The following is a 14238-nucleotide window of genomic DNA, read 5'->3' as shown; positions in this document are numbered from 1 at the left end:
GAGTAGCTTGGGAATGAGCACCAAGATGGTGGTATGGATAACAAACTGGTTGATGGATAAAAGACAGCGTGTGATGATAAATGGAAACTACTCTGAAGAGAGAGCAGTGTTAAGTGGAGTGCCACAGGGATTGGTGTTGGGACTGGTTCTGTTCAATATCTTTTGTATGCGACATTGCGGAAGGAATAGAAGGTAAAGTTTGTCTATTTGCAGGCAATACTAAGATCTGCAACAAAGTAGACACGCCGGAAGGAGTAGAGAGAATGAGACATGATTTAAGGAAGCTTGGTCAAAGATATGGCAGCTGGTATTCAATGCCAATAAATGCAGTCATGCATCTGGGGTGTCGTAATCCAAAAGAACTGCATGTGATGGGGGGGGGGGGGGGGTGAAGGACTGTTGAGCACAGAGCAAGAGAGAGACCATGGGGTGATAGTGTCAGGCGATCTGAAAACAGTGAAACAATGTGACAAGGTGATAGCTAAAGACAAAAAATGCTGGGCTGCATAGAGAGAGGAATAACCAGTAAGAAAAAGGAGGTGATAATCCCCTTGTACAGGTCCTTGGTGAGGCCTCACATGGAGTACTGTTTTAAGTTCTGGAGAATATCGCAAAAGGGACAGAGACAGGATGGAGGCGGTCCAGAGAAGGGCGACCACAATGGTGGGAGTTCTCCATCAAATGACTTATGAGGAGAGGTTGAAGGACCTAAATATGTATACCCTGGAGGAAAGGAGGTACAGGGGAGATATGATACAGACCTTCAGATACCTGAAAGGTTTTAATGATGCACAATCAACAACAAACCTTTTCCGTTGGAAAGAAATCAGTAGAACTGAGGGTCACAAAATGAAATTCCAGGGAGGATAACTCCGAATTAATGTCAGGAAATAGTTCTTCAAGGAGAGGTGGTGGATGCCTAGAATGCCTTTCCAGAGGAAGTGGTGAAGACAAAAACAGTAAAAGATTTCAAAGGGGCATGGGATAAACACTGTATATCCCTAAAAACTAGTGGATGGGAATGAAGAAAAGAGTGCAAGGGGGTAACTTGCTGGTGTGACAGTTACTACACTTAGGGGCAGATTTTCAAAGGGTTACACGTGTAAGATACGCGCGTACCCCCCGAAAACCTGACCCAAGCTCCCCCTGCGTGCGCCAAGCCTATGTTGAATAGGCTCGGCGGCGTGCGCAAGCCCTGGGACGCGTGTAAGTCCCAGGGCTTTGCTAGGGGGAGCGTGTCGGGGGGGCATGTCGGGGGGCAGCGTGACGCTCGGGGGCGTTCTGGGGAGCGTGGTGCCAGCCCGGGGATGTTCAGGGGGCGTGGACGAGGCCTCCGGACCCGCCCTCAGGTCAGGTGATGGCGCGCCAGCAGCCCTCCGGCGCGTGCGAGTTACGCCTGCCTCGGGTGGGGGGGTGGTTTAGATAGGGCCGGGGGGTGAGTTAGGTAGGGGAAGAGAGGGGAAGGTGCGGGGGGGGGGGGGGGTGCAAGGAAAGTTCCCTCCGAGGCCGCTCCGATTTTGGAGCGGCCTCGGAGGGAACGGAGGCAGCCTGCGCAGCTCAGCGTGCGCAGGCTGCCGATTTTGCACAGCCTTGTGCACGCCAACCCCAGATTTTAAAAGATACGCGTGGCTATTAAAATCCGGCGTACTCTTGTTTGTGCTGGTCACGCGAACAAAAGTACGCGCGGGTCTACTTTTTAAAAATCTGCCCGTTAATCAATAAGCCTTCATACTCCAAGTTACCCAGGTAGAGAGTCCATCAAGGTAGGTTGAGAGAACATTGTACAAATCTCATTGTTGTGTGAGTTTCCTCACTCGAAAGGACGTCAAATCTTCACAAGTGTTTACTATTCTGTTCGTACGTCTCACTCTGCATGTCAAAGTGGCCCCTAACCCCTACACTACTACCTAAACCACCTTGAGTTACTAGGTGGGCCTCCTATAGTAGCATAAATAGCTGTATGGTGCCACCTCCAGAGGCTCTATCTCTCCCTCTGCCCAGCCTAAAAATGCCCAGAACACAATTTGCAAAATAAAATCACAATTTGTGTTATGTGCATATCGCACAGCTTAACGCCAATGAAAAAGGTGTCGTTATTTTCGGTGTTAAAACTGTACAATATCATGCGTTATGCATTCGCGAAGCCAGCCCACTTTTACAAAAATCCTGCCCCGACTCCTCCCCATTTAAAAATTAGCATCGCAACATGCGTTATGGTGCTTTTCACATGTGTTAAGGCGTTTTTTTGCTGCAAAAACGCCTTAACGCATGCAAAAACGCCATAATGCGAGTAGGAAAATAACCCCCATTGTTTCACAATATCTGGAGAGGCTTCTCTCTCTGAAGTTGCTTGGCCTTGTCTTGGCATGGATGGCACTAATGCCAAGCCTCAGTGTAAAAACACCAATTTTTGTGCCAAACCACTTGGTGCCATATCAAAGGTCTAAAAGACTGATTTAGTTGGCACCACAATTGGTACCACAGTGCTCACAGTTGGCAGCTCCACATACTTCAGGCATCATTTGAAAGCCTTAAGGATCCTTCTCTCTGGTTCTGTTTCAAAGATTTGGAAAGGTCTCAGTAGGAAAGGTCCTCCTGGGTGGCCTAAATACTGGCTGGTTGCAATCCTGCTAACACTACTGGCAAAGCTCTTCACACTACACTGCATCATTGACTTAGGCTGTGGTGCAGATTCCTGGAGATCATCACAAGCTGTGTCTCAGTTTGGGAAACCGAGCTTACTTTATGGTGAAGCTACTTGGGAGGGCATATAGCAATGTGCCACATTCTCTCTACCCTCAAATTCAAGGGCTGGAAGAGGTGCCTTCGCTTGATGTTCTGTGATCAGGTCTAAGCTCGACCCTAAAGAATCCTTCTCGTGAGCCAAGTGGGAAGAACAGGAGGTTCCATACTCCTGGGCCTGTGTTTCAATCTTGGCTCTAAGGATGTAGGGGGGGTTCCCTCAGCACTGAACAATCACCATCAGTCAATATTGCTCCTGGGTCCTTTGGAACCAATGCTTTCAATGCTGTTGAGCTTGGAGAAGAGACGGCTGAGGGGAATATGATAGAGATTTATAAAATCATTAGAGGTCTTGAATGAGTAGATGTGAATTGGTTATTTACACTTTCGAATAATAGAAGGACTAGGGGGCATTCTGTGAATTTAGCAAGTAGCACATTTAAAACAAATCAGTGAAAATTCTTTTTCACTCAATGCACAATTAAGTTCTGGAATTTGTTGCCAGAGGATGCGGTTAGTGCAGTTAGTGTAGCTGGGTTTTAAAAAGGTTTGGATAAGTTCTTGGAGGAGAAGTCCATTACCTGCTATTAATCAAGTTTACTTAGGGGTAGATTTTATAATGTGCACACGCGTATCCATGTGCTCGTGCTTCCCGGTGCACACACATGGGCACGCTTATTTTACAACATGTGCATGCCGGGGCACGCATGTTATAAAATACATGGGCCATGCGCACATGAGTGCTGGAATGTATAATCCGCATGCGTATGTGCAGGGGGGGCATGCAAGGGGGGGGACTTTAGCAATTTCCAGGGGGGCGACACATTCTGGCCTTCCCTATCCCCCCTACCCATATTCCCTCCCTCTTCCTCTCTCCTCCTCACCATCTAAACCCTGTTTTTTTGGTATTTTTCTTTGTTTTGCAACTTACTTCAGCTCCTGAGCTGAAGTAATTTACACGCGCCGGCTGGCTGCCGGCGCACGAGTCTACGGGAGAGCAAACCATGGTGCTGTCCTGGCCCGCCCCCTTCGAAGAAGCCCAGCACTTGTGCATGTAACGGGCTTTATGCGTGTGGCTGGACCCCTTCGAAAATTGGCTCGGCGCTCGCAAGGCTTGGCCACGCACATAAAACCTGGATTTTATGCGCGCAGGGCGTTTAAAATCCGGGCTTTAGGGAGTGACCACGGCTATTACTGACATTAGAAGCATGGGATCTTCCTAGTGTTTGGGTACTTGCCAGGTACTTGTAGCCTGGATTGGCCACTGTTGGAAACAGGATGCTGGGCTTGATGGACCCTTGATCTGACCCAATACGGCAACTTCTTATGCTCTTATGGAAATCGAATGTTCGCGTGCTGCTTCCCTCTCCAGGCTAAACATGCCCATAGGAATGCCTCCTTTTGATGTGGCTAAAATAGGGTTACCAACTGGCCCTTGATCTTCAGGACAGGTTGATCCAGTCCTGGTTTTACCCTATCGCATGCTGGGACTTATTCTGATTTCCCTATTACATTCCCTAAGAAAAGACTATAAGTACTTGCATGCAGAGGAGTAAAACCAGAAGTGGATCAACCTGTCCTGAAAATCTGGAGCCAGTTGGCAACCGTAGGCTAAAATAATATGTGTCATGTACCCAGTATGAACGTTTAGCTGTATTTGAGGTAGGCAATTTTTAGTCAGGACATTTTCTTGGGCAAACACCTGGGTAAATATCTTTGAAAATTGCCCTCTGTGCATTTCAGGATCTTCAGGAGACAGAAGTATGTCTTCTAAGTTTATTTGCTCTAAGAATATCTGTAACTGCAGCATGACATCAAAGGTAGAGCTGCAGGAGACATGAAGGGCCAGTTTTAAGGATCAGTCAAATCCAAGGACAAAAGTGCAGGAAGCCTGCAAGTCAGCACGATTACGAAAAAGTTACATCTTGTGGCTCGAGGCTTTAACTTATGCAACTGCTGGAAGAGAGAAAAAAATCCCACAGACAAAAATGTGCAAGCAAACCATGGGCAAAGCGCTCAGCAGGACTTTTGTTGGAAAGAAGCTAAATTTTAAGAAGTGGACAAAAGTTCCACAGCGCTTCTGGCAGGAGCTCATGCTTGCACTTTTTTTGTTTCTGTGAAATGTTTGCCCTTTCTTAAGTTGCAGAAAAACATCTTGGGTAAAAGATTCCGTAAGCAAACTGACTAGCAGGATGTTTCCGCTCCTTTATCTGATCCTTAAATCTGGTCTTGTGTTTCTGAGAAAGAACAGTGGAATTATAAGAAACAGAGACATCTGGTTGACTAACAATTTTATATTACTTCTTATGAAATGACTACATTGCACAGATACATGTGAAGAGGGCCTAGAAACGGGCCCTGGTAAATAGAAATCCTGAAGGTTATGTACTTGGCCCTAACTTTTGGGACTGAGTGATGCATTGTTTTGGCAGAAGTTTATTAAGTGGATGGATTACCTCTAAGTGGTGCAGTGTGGGAGAACCTGTAGGGGGACCCTCACCTGTATGAGTACAATATAAGGGGATGCAGAGAGTGGGAAGTTATCTTTTTGTTGCTTTTGGAGCTGATTCAAGTTGGAGTGAAACCAAGGTAGAGAATCCCCTCGCCTTCTTTGCACCCATTGATGGTGTCCAGCAAGGTCATGGCTCTGGGAGACCCAATACTGGACTCCTGGACAGTGATTTTGAGCCAACTGGGAAGGATCAAGGATTTTCAAGCATGGGGAATCCCATTCCTTGACCAGCGGAGAAGGTGTGGAAGGCTTTTTGAGTACTAGATGCTATCTCTTTTGAAAAGAATGGGGCTAGGGCTTTCCAAACCTGTCCTGGGGACCCCACAGCCAGTCGAGGATTCAGGATATCCACATGAATATGCATGGAATACATTTACATATCATGGAGTCTCCATATATGCAAATTTATCTCATGCATATTCACTGTAGATATCCTGAAAACCCAATTAGCCATAGGATCCCCAGGACAGATTCTGGAAGCCCTGAACTAAGAGGAAGAAAGGAAAAGAACCAGGGAGATAGGGAAAGTAAGGAAAAGAGCTGATATTCTGAAAGGGATTCTTGGAGGAAGTGTGTTTTATTGTTGTCATTGCTGCTGCTACCAGTGCTATAAGAAATCAGTGATTTGTTTGACTGCTGATATCCCCAGACCGTAAAATAAAAAGTTTTATTTGAGGAGACCCTTTGGCATGAGAATCTGCTTTTTTCCAAGGTGGGTTTGACAGAGGCTGCTATCAGTTGTGCAAGAAGATGGGAAACAGTCAGAGGGTTCACAGAAGGGAAAGCAGTTTGGTGAAGCTTTTTCTGTCCAGTATGCTATTTACAATTGTCGCCTCTCAGCCAAGCCTGCTAAACCTGCTGCTTGACCATTTTTATTTTGAACCCACACAGAGACTGGTGCTCAGCTCTCACAGGCATCAGGCACTCTATCAATTTAAGAGCCCTAACTTATCACACAAAAACATGATGTGATAATGTAAGGAACCATTGGTTTTTCTAACCAAAAGGAGTGTAGCAAATTACTGGGAGATTCTGTGCCTAAATAAGTGTAAGAGGTTTGGGGTTTGTTCGCCCATGTGGGTACATGCAAATGGTGTGGGCTATCTCTTTATGATCCCACAGAACCTGGTATCCTCGTGGATTTTTAGTTCAGCATTCAAGAAAGCAGGAGCTGGGTCTTCTGATTTTTTTCTCCTAAGTTATGGGAAAGGAGTAAGGAAGTTCCCATTTAGGGCTCAGCCTTCCGTTGGCTCATCTACCTGAGTCTTTTAAGCCTATTTTTTGTGGATTCCCTATGAGAGCCCATTCCCCTAGTTGCAGAGTATTGGGCATCCCTGCATTCGAGGCTGGATGTGGGGCAAGGAAGACCTACTTGTGATGTCTCCTAACGAGCATGCACAGCATGTTTGCATTGACTGTCTATATCCTCTGTTGTGAGACATGGAAGGTTTTCCATTCTTCCTGCTTCTTGGTTAATTCCTCCCCTTTATGAGTTTCACATAATATTTTGGTCCACTTGGAGCTGATAACCCAAGGTACCTGGAGTCAGCAACCTTAACCTTTGGAAGAGGTAAGTCTTTCATCCGGAAAGATACAGGCGAGGCCTGCGGGTCCAGATGCAGGCGCGGCCTAAGGCTGGTGTTGAGAGCATGGTCGCTAGCTCATGGGAAAGTGTGAGCCCATGAACCATGGCACGACTCAGGGAGAAGCCCCAAGGCACACCGTGAGAGATGAGAGCATGAAAGCACGGCCGGAACAGGAACAAGGCAGAACTAGAACCAAGGCAAGGAACTTGGAACAGGAACAAAGCAAGGACAGCCCTCTGCTGGACCTACATGCACTAATGAGACCCAGCAACGCAATGCTGATCTCGAGAGTAGCCCTCCGGCCACTCAAAAGCCCTTCCGGACCCGCCGTTTGGGAACAGCAAGTGCGTGAAGCCAGATGGAGGCTGAGGGCAGAAACAAGACAAGGACTTGGAACTTGAAAGACTCAGACAAGGACTTGGAACTTGGAAGGTACAGGTGGGCTCTGTCTCTCAGGGTGCCCTACACAGCCCCTCATGGGCAGGTCATGGACCACCCTGTCCTCTGCGCGCCCTACACAACTTGGAAAGGCTGGTTGCGGACCACGCGGGAGTGGGACAAGAACTGGAAAGGGATTCAACCAAGCGAGGCTCCAATGACCGGAAACAGGAACTGGATCTATACAGATTTACCCTCGGGGTGACCATCTGGAGGATTCGGAACTTGGAAGACTTCAGGAACATCAGGACATCGGAAAGAGAATCCAACCAAATGAGGCACCAATGACCGGAGACAGGAACCGGATCAATACGGATTTACCCTCGGGATGATCAGCAGGACGACTCAAAGAGCTGGAACTTGGAAGACTTGGAAGATTCGGAAAATCAGGACTTTCAGGAACGGAACCACGGAACATCAGGACTTCTAAACATCAGGACCATGGAACATCTGGAACTAGGACAAGGCAACAAAGGAGCTCTGATGAGGAACAAGACCAGGAACATAGAAAACATGGAACGAAGAGCCATCTTGGACAACTGAAGACCATGGAGGACCTTGATTCAGCGAAGAGGAGCACAGACAACTATGGGATCCAGATACGAAGGCCTGAGGAACAGGAACTGAGCCCTTTTATAGGGCTAAAGCAGGAAATGGACTGATGAGGACTTCCGGTGGGGCTGCGAGCTTTTCCCACTGCTGGCCCTTTAAATCAGAAGAAGAGGAGCGCGCCAGCACCTAGAGGAGGGCCCAGTGAGTGGAACAGGACCACGGACAGCGGCGGCCTCCAGGCCACGAAGAATGAAGAAACAGGCAAGCAACGAAGGCGGCCTCTGAGCCGCGAGATGGAATCATCAGCGGCAGTGGCTTCCCTTGCCGCAAAGAAGGAAGTCAGCGGGAGGCTCTCCTTGTCACGAAGACAGAAGGCAGTAGTGGCGGCACTCCAGGCCGCAAAAGAGGAAGCAGGGCCCGGTGGCACCAGGCCACGAGGAACGGCGGTGACCTCCGGGCTGCGAAGAAGGCCCCAGCAGCATCCGCAGCAGCGGCACCAGGCCGCGCAGATGACGTCAGCGGCCTTCGGCTGCACAAGCAAGGCCTCGGGGAGCAGCGAGCATCGATAGCGGTGCGTGAAGTCCTGCTCGCGGGATAGGCTCCGCGAGCAGGATCGTAACAAGGAGTTACCATGACCATCTAAAGAAGGGGATCCCAATAAAATGCATTGCTAGAGGAAGTAAAGGTACCAAGAATTTTGTTTAAGGTTATGAGAAGTGGCCACCAGGCACTGACAAAGGAGTAAAAGAATCAGTAGGGAAAGTGAAGTACCCTGCAGGTACTACATAAGGAGCATTTCAAAGAGGATTTCTGGAAGCGTATTAAATCTGGGACTGAGTTCAGATTAAATATTGGCACTGTATATATTCTAACAACCTCCAGTGGGAAGAGACAAGAGAAATAAATTGGGGAAGTGAAGGGAGATTAATCTAACTTTAATCTGCATAATCTGAGGAATTAAAGGAATTGGATACAAGGAGAAATTCTGTGTAAATATAAAGGTTCCACTAGAAGTAAAGACTTTACCAAGGAGTAGTCACAAGTTTATTCTATTTGCTGTCTTGTTATTTACTGCTGCTAATCAATCCAGTGACAGAAGTGTAAATATTATTCCGCCATTTAACCAAACTATCAATAAAGAAGCTGGAAACCACAAATTCTTCTGCTGTGTGTTTTCTGGATGCCGAGACTGTATAATTATTTAAGCTGTGAAGTAAAGGATGGAAACAGGGCATCACTGCAAAAAGGAACTGGGCATGAGAGTTATTATTTGTCCCCACAAATTGGAACTCGTGGTCTCAGTTAAAAGTTACCCGGTCGGGAGAAGGAGTGAAAAGAAACCGAAAGGAGTTGTGCGGAAAGGGTCATTTTCTTTCCAGGTGCCAAATAAAGGCCCATTCCCGCCCAGAGGTTATATTAAATCCTGAAGCATAGAGTATAATTGTTCTATTTACAAAAGCTTTATACCACTGTGACAGTGGAAGAATGGGCCCAAGAACTACAGGCAGCCAAGGACTTGAAGTAGCCGGACAGCTCAGGGTTAAATGACAGATATATACAACTAAAGTTTAAACAGAGAAAAGAAGGAAGAAAAAGAGAGATTCCCCAAGCAGAGTTCTGGGAGAAGGGAGGGACCAGGTTTCCTACAAAGCAGCCATGCACGCTGAGTCTTAGAAAAGGCAGAGGAAGCCAAATCTGGCGAGCTGAGCGGCTGGCGGAAAGCCACAGAGCTAGTCTCCAGGGAAGACCAAGGATTAGGCGGCTAAATGAACAAATAAAGTCTACACCCAGCGCTTGTAAGAACGTAAAGGCTGCATGTAGGAAAAGGAAGGGGTTAGCAGCAAATAATAAAGGGGATGGAACAGCTCCCCTATGAGGAAAGGCTGAAGAGGTTAGGGCTGTTCATCTTGGAGAAGAGACGGCTGAGGGGGGATATGATAGAGGTCTTTAAGATCATGAGAGGTCTTGAACGAGTAGATGTGACTCGGTTATTTACACTTTCGAATAATAGAAGGACTAGGGGACATTCCATGAAGTTAGCAAGTAGCACATTTAAGACTAATCGGAGAAAATTCTTTTTCACTCAACGCACAATAAAGCTCTGGAATTTGTTGCCAGAGGATGTGGTTAGTGCAGTTAGTGTAGCTGGGTTCAAAAAAGGTTTGGATAAGTTCTTGGAGGAGAAGTCCATTAATGGCTATTAATCAATTTTACTTAGGGAATAGCCACTGCTATTAATTGCATCAGTAGCATGGGATCTTCTTAGTGTTTGGGTAATTGCCAGGTTCTTGTGGCCTGGTTTTGGCCTCTGTTGGAAACAGGATGCTGGGCTTGATGGACCCTTGGTCTGACCCAGCATGGCAATTTTCTATGTTCCTATGTTTCCTATGTTCCAGCAGTGGCGTCTTCCACGCAAACTGAAATACAGGGTGGATAACGAAGCACCCATAGCATTACACAATGTCTTGGCCAGAGGATCCAGCCAGGTTCAAGTCTTGCTCCAAACCCCCTTTCTCCAGTCCATCATGATGGTCCGAGCACAAGGAAATGTCAGAACCACGCATGTTCCACAATATCTCAACAAAATTGTGTTTTTATATTGTCATATATACGGTTTTTTCATGGTTTTCAGTGCCATAAAAGAACAGTGCAAAATGGCTATTGTTGGGTGCTTTAACACAGTGTTCCCACGTTAACAAACAGAGTGCCATTGAAAAGGTCAAGCAAGAAAGTAATGGATTAAGAAAAAAGCTACTTCTGTGGCTAAAAAAAAAAAAAATTGTGCCAAAATGTTTATCTTCTCGGTTCATGAAACCATAAAATAAGCCCAGCATTGTGAATCATCTCACAACTTCAAAGCCTGCATGCCCGGTGTACCATTTGAGAGTCATAAAACTGCAAAGCTCCTGTACTGGAAGTAAATAATTAGCCAAGTCTGAATCAGACACTCCAAAAAATCTCACTTTTTAATCAAAAAACACCTTCAAAGCCTTTTCCCCTCTCAGTTTTCCATCTCCTCCCCTTACGGTTTAACTGCACAAAAGCATAATAGCCCCGCATAGCAAGGGCTGGCCTTTTTTTAAGTTCAAGTCAAAAGCATTCATTAAGCACCATTATTTCTGCCCCTTGTGATGAAAAGAAATAAACTTTCGTAAAAAATTGGTAGGAATCTAAAAAAAGACAGCTTACCCGCGCTCTCTTTCCTTGAACCTCCGCTGCAGATCTGTACCATTATTTTGGGACCTATTGTGAGCTAGGAAGAGTGCAGAATCCTCTCTACCTAACCCAAAGAAGAATGCACCTCAGATCTAATTATTGGTTGCTTTGACAAGCCAGTTCATGTTATAGGAAAAACATCTTACAGTAAAAAAAAAGATGCAGTAGAAAAGGTTGCAATGGATTTATCTACTACAGTCCATTAAACATAGAGTATCTAAATTATATACAGCACGCTTTTATAATGACAGCAAGCAGAAAACTTGCACTGGCAATATATATGTACTGCATTGATTAGCCATTTGTTTGCTCTGATATACGAAGGTATAATCACCTCTGGGATAAGGGTTAAGGCAAACAGCAAAAAAGATGACTGTTAATGTTAATGAAGCAATTCTACTAGGAAAACCATTTTTGGATAATTCAGTGGAGAGTTAAAACAAGCACAATAAGTAATTTTACCCTAGTTCATTTTGGTTTTATGGCAGCTTTTGAATAGGTATTAATGCATACAGTTGGTGAACCCCCACTACTATAAATCTGCTATAATCCCAGCTGCTGTTGTGATGACTTGATCCTCATCAGAGGGCCATGAAGGCAACCTCCTGACATATGTAGAGCATGAATGTAGCATAAAATAGCTATAAACTCTGGAGATTTTTTTTTTTTAAATGTTGCTATACATTTGAATATATATGAAATAAAATGTTAGGACAAAGAAGAAAAGAACTAAGGATTGGATCTATCTTGTCAGATAACTGCCAATCTGAAAAAAAAAAAAAAAAAAAAAAAAAGAACAGGCCAAAATCAACTATACATTCAGTACAAACATTTTTTTTTATTTCTAACCTCCCCAATGACTCCAATTCAATTTATCCCACAAAAGCCAACAGATGTTGTAAACAAGCTAAAGAAAAAAAGTGTTCTGAGCAGTCCTATCTTTTATACCGTGCAGTGCTCCCAGCGTTCTAAGCAGTCCCATTGCTTTCATTGTGTGACACTCCTGCAACACTCCCAAATCAGCGTTCTAAGCAGTCCCATTGCTTTCATTGTGTAACACTCCCAAACCAGCATTCTCAGCAGTACCATTGCTTTCATTGTGTAACACTCCCAAACCAGCATTCTCAGCAGTCCCATTGTTTTCATTGTGTAACACTCCTGCAACACTCCCAAATCAGCGTTCTAAGCAGTCCCATTGCTTTCATTGTGTAACACTCCCAAACCAGCATTCTCAGCAGTCCCATTGTTTTCATTGTGTAACACTCCTGCAACACTCCCAAACCAGCATTCTCAGCAGTCCCATTGCTTTCATTGTGTAACACTCCCAAATCAACATTCTCAGCAGTCCCATTGCTTTCATTGTGTAACACTCCCAAATCAGCGTTCTCAGCAGTCCCATTGTTTTCATTGTGTAACACTCCCAAATCAGCATTCTCAGCAGTCCCATTGTTTTCATTGTGTAACACTCCTGCAACACTCCCAAATCAGCGTTCTAAGCAGTTCCATTGCTTTCATTGTGTAACACTCCCCAAATCAACATTCTCAGCAGTCCCATTGCTTTCATTGTGTAACACTCCCAAATCAGCGTTCTAAGCAGTTCCATTGCTTTCATTGTGTAACACTCCTGCAACATTCCCAAATCAGCGTTCTCAGCAGTCCCATTGCTTTCATTGTGTAACACTCCCAAATCAGAGTTCTAAGCAGTCCCATTGCTTTCATTGTGTAACACTCCTGCAAGACTCCCAAATCAGCGTTCTCAGCAGTCCCATTGTTTTCATTGTGTAACACTCCCAAATCAACGTTCTCAGCAGTCCCATTGCTTTCATTGTGTAACACTCCCAAATCAACATTCTCAGCAGTCCCATTGCTTTCATTGTGTAACACTCCTGCAACACTCCCAAATCAGCATTCTCAGCAGTCCCATTGCTTTCATTGTGTAACACTCCCAAATCAACATTCTCAGCAGTCCCATTGTTTTCACTGTGTAACACTCCTGCAACACTCCCAAATCAGAGTTCTAAGCAGTCCCATTGTTTTCACTGTGTAACACTCCTGCAACACTCCCAAATCAGATTTCTAAGCAGTTCCATTGCTTTCATTGTGTAACACTCCTGCAACACTCCCAAATCAGCGTTCTTAGCAGTCCCATTGTTTTCATTGTGTAACACTCCTGCAACACTCCCAAATCAGAGTTCTAAGCAGTTCCATTGCTTTCATTGTGTAACACTCCTGCAACACTCCCAAATCAGCGTTCTAAGCAGTTCCATTGTTTTCATTGTGTAACACTCCTGCAATACTCCCAAATCAGAGTTCTAAGCAGTTCCATTGCTTTCATTGTGTAACACTCCTGCAACACTCCCAAATCAGCGTTCTCAGCAGTCCCATTGCTTTCATTGTGTAACACTCCTGCAACACTCCCAAATCAGCGTTCTAAGCAGTTCCATTGCTTTCATTGTGTAACACTCCTGCAACACTCCCAAATCAGCGTTCTCAGCAGTCCCATTGCTTTCATTGTGTAACACTCCTGCAACACTCCCAAATCAGCGTTCTAAGCAGTTCCATTGCTTTCATTGTGTAACACTCCTGCAACACTCCCAAATCAGCGTTCTCAGCAGTCCCATTGCTTTCATTGTGTAACACTCCTGCAACACTCCCAAATCAGCGTTCTAAGCAGTTCCATTGCTTTCATTGTGTAACACTCCTGCAACACTCCCAAATCAGCGTTCTCAGCAGTCCCATTGCTTTCATTGTGTAACACTCCTGCAACACTCCCAAATCAGCGTTCTAAGCAGTTCCATTGCTTTCATTGTGTAACACTCCTGCAAGACTCCCAAATCAGCGTTCTCAGCAGTCCCATCATTTATTCTGTGCAGCATTCCAACACAGCCAGCCATGGGTCGCCTGTTAAGGCTTTTTCCAGAAGGCGCAATGATGCCAAAGAGGAGTAAACTTGCATCGGCTGTGGTACTTCTTAAAAGAGACGCTGATCCTTCATTAGCAACTATAGGGCCTAATTTAGGGTCTCATTTACTAAGCATTTTTCCAATAGACACAGAATGGGAGAAAATCCTTAGTAAATCAGGCCCTTAGTTTGCACATTAGTATTATATATTCTGTTGTTTGGATCTTTCTTTTATGGATGTTCAAAATAAATTTGATGCAGCAATTCTTCTCATTTTAACATTGCTTAGT

At 45.3% G+C, this 14238-nt stretch overlaps 1 protein-coding gene across 1 annotated transcript in view; it reads right to left on the bottom strand.

Moving 5' to 3' along the window:
* Nucleotides 1-14238, bottom strand: part of ESR1 (estrogen receptor 1) — an 829643-nt gene that overhangs the window by 335122 nt on the left and 480283 nt on the right. The window lies entirely within an intron of this gene.

Source organism: Rhinatrema bivittatum, chromosome 3, assembly GCF_901001135.1.
Source record: "Rhinatrema bivittatum chromosome 3, aRhiBiv1.1, whole genome shotgun sequence".
Taxonomy (NCBI): domain Eukaryota; kingdom Metazoa; phylum Chordata; class Amphibia; order Gymnophiona; family Rhinatrematidae; genus Rhinatrema; species Rhinatrema bivittatum.
The sequence above is the reverse complement of the archived record's forward strand: the minus strand, read 5'-3'. Positions and strand labels throughout refer to the sequence as shown.